Raw genomic sequence first — 10,013 nt, forward strand, 5'->3', positions numbered from 1 at the left:
TTTGGCTGTGAGAGGAGCAGAAAGCACATTTTCTACAGCAAATTGCTAGCTGATGCACTTTCCTCCCTGCCAAAATAGTGATTGCCATTCATCTTCCTGGGAAGAATGTAAAGACCCATTCAGAGATGCCAGGTTCAGCTGGCCTGTGGCTTTGTGTGCCTCATTTCACATGTCCAATTTCAAGGGCCACTAAAAGAGGCTCATGTTTGCCTTGCTACCCACAAGTGCTGTAGGTATTTCCAGGAGAAGAGGGAAAACATCGCTGTCCTGTGGTGTGGTAGAAATGCCACCACAACTGTGATTGTGTGAGCAAAGCCAGCCAGTGCTTTTTGGGGCAGCAGCAGCAGCTGAGAGTGTGGCAGAGCGGTTGTGATACTCTTTTTAGAGTCCTGCAAACATTGTTCCCGAAACAACCCACAGCTTTGCAAATGTGCCCGAAGAAAATGCAAAGAGAACTGGGGTGTGAAAATCAAAGACTGTTTATCTGTAGAAGAAAAGGAACAAGAATGAACTACACCACATATTTACACTGTAAGAATATTGGTAACAACAACAACAAACTATAGAACCTATTTACCTGAGAACAGCTCTAACAAAACTCTATGAAACGTATTTACAGACAACTTAAACAAGCTCTAAAACCTCTATCCTGAACACAACAACTGTAAAACGTATGTACAGCAGGGTGGCATCTGTGTCTGTGATGTCCCTAAGTCCTGGAAGAAAAACAAGTAGCACGGTCAGTGCAGTCAGGCACGGAAGGGTGTTCCATGTGCTGCCGGGCTGGGACACTGGCCCAGTGGGACTCTGCTGCCAGAAGGGAGCCTGGCTGGGGGCTGTGGCCCAGGCACTGGAACAGGGCTTGTGTGGCCCACAGCAAGCCCAGGCCAGGCCAGGGATGGCCAGCAGAATCCAGTGCATGGGCTAGCGTGTCCCTGAGCAGGAAGTGCCCAGCCCGGCCCCAGGCTGGCAGCAGGGGCCCCACTCTGCCTGTGGGGAGCACCTGCCTGTTCTGCTGCTGGCATCGGTCTTCATCCCAAGACCATGTCTTCCTCCTTGTCTTTTAGATCAATATCCATCTCTTCAACATAATCTTTCGTTTCCACCTCCATCTCTTCCTCTGTCTCGTACATATCCACATCCATCTCTTGCTCTCCAGTATCCTCTCCGTCCACTTCCATGGCTTCTTCTCTATCAGTCTGTGTATCGACGTCCGTCTCCTCCTCTCCGTCTGTGCCAGCCTGCAGAGGTAGCAAAATTTCCCAGCCTGTCCCACAGAGCTCCAGCCCAGCCAGGCAGCTGCGGGGTGTCCGCCTCCGTGGAATAGTACCATACCTCTTTTGGAACAAATGCAGACATCCTGCAGGGATGGAGAGCAAAATCCAAGCGATGGGGAGCTTTGGGGACTGCTGGGGGAATCAGGGAGCAGGTGGCAACAAGGTGACAGGGGTAGGCTTGGAGCAGGGTGAATGAAGAGCGTGCTGGCACAAGGAGCCAAGGGTTGTGTTGTGGCCGTTGCTGGATGCTGGAAGTTCTAGCTGGAGCGTGCACTGTGACATCACCGCCAGGAGTTCAGGCCCAGGCTGAAGTGGACAACGGAGACCGTAGAATGAATGATGGAATCCCTGGGTGCTTGGGCTTGGAAGGGACCCTAAAGACCATCTTGTTCCAAGCGGAGCGATCTTCCCCTAGAATAGGTTGCTCAGAGCCCCGCTCCCAGCTGGCCTTGGATGTTGCCAAGGATGGAGCATCCCCAGCCTCTGTGCACAGCTTGGGCCAGTGGCCCAGCAGCCGGAGTGGAAAAGAGCAGCTTCATTAGATCCAACTTCAAGCTCACTCCTGCAGTTGAAAGGCTTCTCCTCCCTGTGCCCATCTTTCCTCGAGCTGCAGGGAGGCCTCGCCAGCCCCCTTCTCTTTCCAGGCTGAGCATCCCCAGCCCCACACGGACAGCAGTCCCATGCGTGGCAGTCAAGGCTAAAGGGTAGCAAATGGCTACATCAGGAAGTGAGAGATGGAAGCTTTTGGAGATGGAAGCTTTACCTCTAAATGTAGAAAAGAAAGAGAAGTGGAGGGGGAAATGGTGGGACTCTGGCTCTGTTCTAACTGGCGAAGATTTTCTTCTCTTCTTTTCTGTCGTGCTAACCCAAGTTTTGTTGTTTGAAAGGAGGTTTAGCAAAATATCCATCGTCTTCTCCACTGCTGAAACACTGAACAACACCTGGGCAGGCTGAGGATGCAGAGCAAAACCTGCAAATATCTACTGCTGATCGTGATCCTGGGGAATGCAGCTAAAGCCAGCCAAAAACAATTTCTGGAAAGTCAAGCCTGCTTTACGTTTTCTGGAGTTTGCTTGTGCCAACTTCACCAGTCATTTCTAAAAAAGGAAAAGAAACTCCAAGCAAAAGAGAGAAAAACACAAAGAAACCAACCCAAAGAAACCAATCAAACAAACAGATAAAACACCCCCAATCAAACCAAAGGCAATGAGAAGTTAGGACTAGTTGTAAGGATATCACAGCAGGCGAATGGCTGCTTCCTACTTGGATCACCATCCAAAGCCACCTAGAACAACTTCTCCAAAACATATCCAACAGGACAAATGGAAAAAGTGATCCATGGCAGCTCTGCATTGTGGTGAAGGATGAGCATGCAGTGGTCCAGATGCAGCATTGCCCACCCTCCAGGCTGCTGTTTGCTCTGCTGAAAGACTCTTGCAGGACTCTTGTGGCCCCTCTCCATGCAATGGAAATCCTTGCCACAGCTCTCAGTTGAGGCACTGGCATTTCCAGAGCCAGATTCAGGCACAATCCTACTGCCTGCTGAGCATCTGGGAAAGGTGCTGAGCATCTTCAGGCCTAGAAGCACAAAAGAGCTCAGGCTCTCCCCGAACTGGGTTTTCAGGGCAGCTTTCCATATCTCTGCAAGATTTCTTCATCCCTCAACACGTCTGACTTTATTATGTCCAACGATGCATTTGGGTTTCTTCCGTCCTCTTGTGTGCCCGTGAGTAAGCTTCCACGTGGATGAAGGAGATTGTGTACAGGACAATTGATTGCGGCATTGCCATTTGGCTTCACTGTCACTCAGTTGAACACGGTCCTTATCTAAGAAGGACTTCCAAGAAATGGGTAGGAGTTTTGGCTGTGAGAGGAGCAGAAAGCACATTTTCTACAGCAAATTGCTAGCTGATGCACTTTCCTCCCTGCCAAAATAGTGATTGCCATTCATCTTCCTGGGAAGAATGTAAAGACCCATTCAGAGATGCCAGGTTCAGCTGGCCTGTGGCTTTGTGTGCCTCATTTCACATGTCCAATTTCAAGGGCCACTAAAAGAGGCTCATGTTTGCCTTGCTACCCACAAGTGCTGTAGGTATTTCCAGGAGAAGAGGGAAAACATCGCTGTCCTGTGGTGTGGTAGAAATGCCACCACAACTGTGATTGTGTGAGCAAAGCCAGCCAGTGCTTTTTGGGGCAGCAGCAGCAGCTGAGAGTGTGGCAGAGCGGTTGTGATACTCTTTTTAGAGTCCTGCAAACATTGTTCCCGAAACAACCCACAGCTTTGCAAATGTGCCCGAAGAAAATGCAAAGAGAACTGGGGTGTGAAAATCAAAGACTGTTTATCTGTAGAAGAAAAGGAACAAGAATGAACTACACCACATATTTACACTGTAAGAATATTGGTAACAACAACAACAACAACAACCACAACAACAACAACAAACTATAGAACCTATTTACCTGAGAACAGCTCTAACAAAACTCTATGAAACGTATTTACAGACAACTTAAACAAGCTCTAAAACCTCTATCCTGAACACAACAACTGTAAAACGTATGTACAGCAGGGTGGCATCTGTGTCTGTGATGTCCCTAAGTCCTGGAAGAAAAACAAGTAGCACGGTCAGTGCAGTCAGGCACGGAAGGGTGTTCCATGTGCTGCCGGGCTGGGACACTGGCCCAGTGGGACTCTGCTGCCAGAAGGGAGCCTGGCTGGGGGCTGTGGCCCAGGCACTGGAACAGGGCTTGTGTGGCCCACAGCAAGCCCAGGCCAGGCCAGGGATGGCCAGCAGAATCCAGTGCATGGGCTAGCGTGTCCCTGAGCAGGAAGTGCCCAGCCCGGCCCCAGGCTGGCAGCAGGGGCCCCACTCTGCCTGTGGGGAGCACCTGCCTGTTCTGCTGCTGGCATCGGTCTTCATCCCAAGACCATGTCTTCCTCCTTGTCTTTTAGATCAATATCCATCTCTTCAACATAATCTTTCGTTTCCACCTCCATCTCTTCCTCTGTCTCGTACATATCCACATCCATCTCTTGCTCTCCAGTATCCTCTCCGTCCACTTCCATGGCTTCTTCTCTATCAGTCTGTGTATCGACGTCCGTCTCCTCCTCTCCGTCTGTGCCAGCCTGCAGAGGTAGCAAAATTTCCCAGCCTGTCCCACAGAGCTCCAGCCCAGCCAGGCAGCTGCGGGGTGTCCGCCTCCGTGGAATAGTACCATACCTCTTTTGGAACAAATGCAGACATCCTGCAGGGATGGAGAGCAAAATCCAAGCGATGGGGAGCTTTGGGGACTGCTGGGGGAATCAGGGAGCAGGTGGCAACAAGGTGACAGGGGTAGGCTTGGAGCAGGGTGAATGAAGAGCGTGCTGGCACAAGGAGCCAAGGGTTGTGTTGTGGCCGTTGCTGGATGCTGGAAGTTCTAGCTGGAGCGTGCACTGTGACATCACCGCCAGGAGTTCAGGCCCAGGCTGAAGTGGACAACGGAGACCGTAGAATGAATGATGGAATCCCTGGGTGCTTGGGCTTGGAAGGGACCCTAAAGACCATCTTGTTCCAAGCGGAGCGATCTTCCCCTAGAATAGGTTGCTCAGAGCCCCGCTCCCAGCTGGCCTTGGATGTTGCCAAGGATGGAGCATCCCCAGCCTCTGTGCACAGCCTGGGCCAGTGGCCCAGCAGCCGGAGTGGAAAAGAGCAGCTTCATTAGATCCAACTTCAAGCTCACTCCTGCAGTTGAAAGGCTTCTCCTCTCTGTGCCCATCTTTCCTAGAGCTGCAGGGAGGCCTCGCCAGCCCCCTTCTCTTTCCAGGCTGAGCATCCCCAGCCCCACACGGACAGCAGTCCCATGCGTGGCAGTCAAGGCTAAAGGGTAGCAAATGGCTACATCAGGAAGTGAGAGATGGAAGCTTTTGGAGATGGAAGCTTTACCTCTAAATGTAGAAAAGAAAGAGAAGTGGAGGGGGAAATGGTGGGACTCTGGCTCTGTTCTAACTGGCGAAGATTTTCTTTTCTTCTTTTCTGTCGTGCTAACCCAAGTTTTGTTGTTTGAAAGGAGGTTTAGCAAAATATCCATCGTCTTCTCCACTGCTGAAACACTGAACAACACCTGGGCAGGCTGAGGATGCAGAGCAAAACCTGCAAATATCTACTGCTGATCGTGATCCTGGGGAATGCAGCTAAAGCCAGCCAAAAGCAATTTCTGGAAAGTCAAGCCTGCTTTACGTTTTCTGGAGTTTGCTTGTGCCAACTTCACCAGTCATTTCTAAAAAAGGAAAAGAAACTCCAAGCAAAAGAGAGAAAAACACAAAGAAACCAACCCAAAGAAACCAATCAAACAAACAGATAAAACACCCCCAATCAAACCAAAGGCAATGAGAAGTTAGGACTAGTTGTAAGGATATCACAGCAGGCGAATGGCTGCTTCCTACTTGGATCACCATCCAAAGCCACCTAGAACAACTTCTCCAAAACATATCCAACAGGACAAATGGAAAAAGTGATCCATGGCAGCTCTGCATTGTGGTGAAGGATGAGCATGCAGTGGTCCAGATGCAGCATTGCCCACCCTCCAGGCTGCTGTTTGCTCTGCTGAAAGACTCTTGCAGGACTCTTGTGGCCCCTCTCCATGCAATGGAAATCCTTGCCACAGCTCTCAGTTGAGGCACTGGCATTTCCAGAGCCAGATTCAGGCACAATCCTACTGCCTGCTGAGCATCTGGGAAAGGTGCTGAGCATCTTCAGGCCTAGAAGCACAAAAGAGCTCAGGCTCTCCCCGAACTGGGTTTTCAGGGCAGCTTTCCATATCTCTGCAAGATTTCTTCATCCCTCAACACGTCTGACTTTATTATGTCCAACGATGCATTTGGGTTTCTTCCGTCCTCTTGTGTGCCCGTGAGTAACCTTCCACGTGGATGAAGGAGATTGTGTACAGGACAATTGATTGCGGCATTGCCATTTGGCTTCACTGTCACTCAGTTGAACACGGTCCTTATCTAAGAAGGACTTCCAAGAAATGGGTAGGAGTTTTGGCTGTGAGAGGAGCAGAAAGCACATTTTCTACAGCAAATTGCTAGCTGATGCACTTTCCTCCCTGCCAAAATAGTGATTGCCATTCATCTTCCTGGGAAGAATGTAAAGACCCATTCAGAGATGCCAGGTTCAGCTGGCCTGTGGCTTTGTGTGCCTCATTTCACATGTCCAATTTCAAGGGCCACTAAAAGAGGCTCATGTTTGCCTTGCTACCCACAAGTGCTGTAGGTATTTCCAGGAGAAGAGGGAAAACATCGCTGTCCTGTGGTGTGGTAGAAATGCCACCACAACTGTGATTGTGTGAGCAAAGCCAGCCAGTGCTTTTTGGGGCAGCAGCAGCAGCTGAGAGTGTGGCAGAGCGGTTGTGATACTCTTTTTAGAGTCCTGCAAACATTGTTCCCGAAACAACCCACAGCTTTGCAAATGTGCCCGAAGAAAATGCAAAGAGAACTGGGGTGTGAAAATCAAAGACTGTTTATCTGTAGAAGAAAAGGAACAAGAATGAACTACACCACATATTTACACTGTAAGAATATTGGTAACAACAACAACAACAACAACCACAACAACAACAACAAACTATAGAACCTATTTACCTGAGAACAGCTCTAACAAAACTCTATGAAACGTATTTACAGACAACTTAAACAAGCTCTAAAACCTCTATCCTGAACACAACAACTGTAAAACGTATGTACAGCAGGGTGGCATCTGTGTCTGTGATGTCCCTAAGTCCTGGAAGAAAAACAAGTAGCACGGTCAGTGCAGTCAGGCACGGAAGGGTGTTCCATGTGCTGCCGGGCTGGGACACTGGCCCAGTGGGACTCTGCTGCCAGAAGGGAGCCTGGCTGGGGGCTGTGGCCCAGGCACTGGAACAGGGCTTGTGTGGCCCACAGCAAGCCCAGGCCAGGCCAGGGATGGCCAGCAGAATCCAGTGCATGGGCTAGCGTGTCCCTGAGCAGGAAGTGCCCAGCCCGGCCCCAGGCTGGCAGCAGGGGCCCCACTCTGCCTGTGGGGAGCACCTGCCTGTTCTGCTGCTGGCATCGGTCTTCATCCCAAGACCATGTCTTCCTCCTTGTCTTTTAGATCAATATCCATCTCTTCAACATAATCTTTCGTTTCCACCTCCATCTCTTCCTCTGTCTCGTACATATCCACATCCATCTCTTGCTCTCCAGTATCCTCTCCGTCCACTTCCATGGCTTCTTCTCTATCAGTCTGTGTATCGACGTCCGTCTCCTCCTCTCCGTCTGTGCCAGCCTGCAGAGGTAGCAAAATTTCCCAGCCTGTCCCACAGAGCTCCAGCCCAGCCAGGCAGCTGCGGGGTGTCCGCCTCCGTGGAATAGTACCATACCTCTTTTGGAACAAATGCAGACATCCTGCAGGGATGGAGAGCAAAATCCAAGCGATGGGGAGCTTTGGGGACTGCTGGGGGAATCAGGGAGCAGGTGGCAACAAGGTGACAGGGGTAGGCTTGGAGCAGGGTGAATGAAGAGCGTGCTGGCACAAGGAGCCAAGGGTTGTGTTGTGGCCGTTGCTGGATGCTGGAAGTTCTAGCTGGAGCGTGCACTGTGACATCACCGCCAGGAGTTCAGGCCCAGGCTGAAGTGGACAACGGAGACCGTAGAATGAATGATGGAATCCCTGGGTGCTTGGGCTTGGAAGGGACCCTAAAGACCATCTTGTTCCAAGCGGAGCGATCTTCCCCTAGAATAGGTTGCTCAGAGCCCCGCTCCCAGCTGGCCTTGGATGTTGCCAAGGATGGAGCATCCCCAGCCTCTGTGCACAGCCTGGGCCAGTGGCCCAGCAGCCGGAGTGGAAAAGAGCAGCTTCATTAGATCCAACTTCAAGCTCACTCCTGCAGTTGAAAGGCTTCTCCTCTCTGTGCCCATCTTTCCTAGAGCTGCAGGGAGGCCTCGCCAGCCCCCTTCTCTTTCCAGGCTGAGCATCCCCAGCCCCACACGGACAGCAGTCCCATGCGTGGCAGTCAAGGCTAAAGGGTAGCAAATGGCTACATCAGGAAGTGAGAGATGGAAGCTTTTGGAGATGGAAGCTTTACCTCTAAATGTAGAAAAGAAAGAGAAGTGGAGGGGGAAATGGTGGGACTCTGGCTCTGTTCTAACTGGCGAAGATTTTCTTTTCTTCTTTTCTGTCGTGCTAACCCAAGTTTTGTTGTTTGAAAGGAGGTTTAGCAAAATATCCATCGTCTTCTCCACTGCTGAAACACTGAACAACACCTGGGCAGGCTGAGGATGCAGAGCAAAACCTGCAAATATCTACTGCTGATCGTGATCCTGGGGAATGCAGCTAAAGCCAGCCAAAAGCAATTTCTGGAAAGTCAAGCCTGCTTTACGTTTTCTGGAGTTTGCTTGTGCCAACTTCACCAGTCATTTCTAAAAAAGGAAAAGAAACTCCAAGCAAAAGAGAGAAAAACACAAAGAAACCAACCCAAAGAAACCAATCAAACAAACAGATAAAACACCCCCAATCAAACCAAAGGCAATGAGAAGTTAGGACTAGTTGTAAGGATATCACAGCAGGCGAATGGCTGCTTCCTACTTGGATCACCATCCAAAGCCACCTAGAACAACTTCTCCAAAACATATCCAACAGGACAAATGGAAAAAGTGATCCATGGCAGCTCTGCATTGTGGTGAAGGATGAGCATGCAGTGGTCCAGATGCAGCATTGCCCACCCTCCAGGCTGCTGTTTGCTCTGCTGAAAGACTCTTGCAGGACTCTTGTGGCCCCTCTCCATGCAATGGAAATCCTTGCCACAGCTCTCAGTTGAGGCACTGGCATTTCCAGAGCCAGATTCAGGCACAATCCTACTGCCTGCTGAGCATCTGGGAAAGGTGCTGAGCATCTTCAGGCCTAGAAGCACAAAAGAGCTCAGGCTCTCCCCGAACTGGGTTTTCAGGGCAGCTTTCCATATCTCTGCAAGATTTCTTCATCCCTCAACACGTCTGACTTTATTATGTCCAACGATGCATTTGGGTTTCTTCCGTCCTCTTGTGTGTCCGTGAGTAAGCTTCCACGTGGATGAAGGAGATTGTGTACAGGACAATTGATTGCGGCATTGCCATTTGGCTTCACTGTCACTCAGTTGAACACGGTCCTTATCTAAGAAGGACTTCCAAGAAATGGGTAGGAGTTTTGGCTGTGAGAGGAGCAGAAAGCACATTTTCTACAGCAAATTGCTAGCTGATGCACTTTCCTCCCTGCCAAAATAGTGATTGCCATTCATCTTCCTGGGAAGAATGTAAAGACCCATTCAGAGATGCCAGGTTCAGCTGGCCTGTGGCTTTGTGTGCCTCATTTCACATGTCCAATTTCAAGGGCCACTAAAAGAGGCTCATGTTTGCCTTGCTACCCACAAGTGCTGTAGGTATTTCCAGGAGAAGAGGGAAAACATCGCTGTCCTGTGGTGTGGTAGAAATGCCACCACAACTGTGATTGTGTGAGCAAAGCCAGCCAGTGCTTTTTGGGGCAGCAGCAGCAGCTGAGAGTGTGGCAGAGCGGTTGTGATACTCTTTTTAGAGTCCTGCAAACATTGTTCCCGAAACAACCCACAGCTTTGCAAATGTGCCCGAAGAAAATGCAAAGAGAACTGGGGTGTGAAAATCAAAGACTGTTTATCTGTAGAAGAAAAGGAACAAGAATGAACTACACCACATATTTACACTGTAAGAATATTGGTAACAACAACAAC

The 10,013-nt window shown here is 50.1% G+C and overlaps 1 long non-coding RNA gene across 1 annotated transcript; it reads right to left on the reverse strand.

Moving 5' to 3' along the window:
• Window positions 1-463: 463 nt before the first annotated feature.
• LOC147650466 (uncharacterized) lies at window positions 464-6,780 on the reverse strand. Its single transcript, XR_015276225.1, has 5 exons — window positions 4,496-6,780; window positions 4,168-4,401; window positions 1,336-3,876; window positions 1,008-1,241; window positions 464-716 (listed from the first exon to the last, which is right to left on the reverse strand). It is a non-coding gene; the product is annotated as an uncharacterized LOC147650466 (long non-coding RNA).
• Window positions 6,781-10,013: the final 3,233 nt, after the last annotated feature.

This window comes from Cyanistes caeruleus, chromosome 14, assembly GCF_971803275.1.
Source record: "Cyanistes caeruleus chromosome 14, bCyaCae1.hap1.1, whole genome shotgun sequence".
Lineage (NCBI taxonomy): Eukaryota > Metazoa > Chordata > Aves > Passeriformes > Paridae > Cyanistes > Cyanistes caeruleus.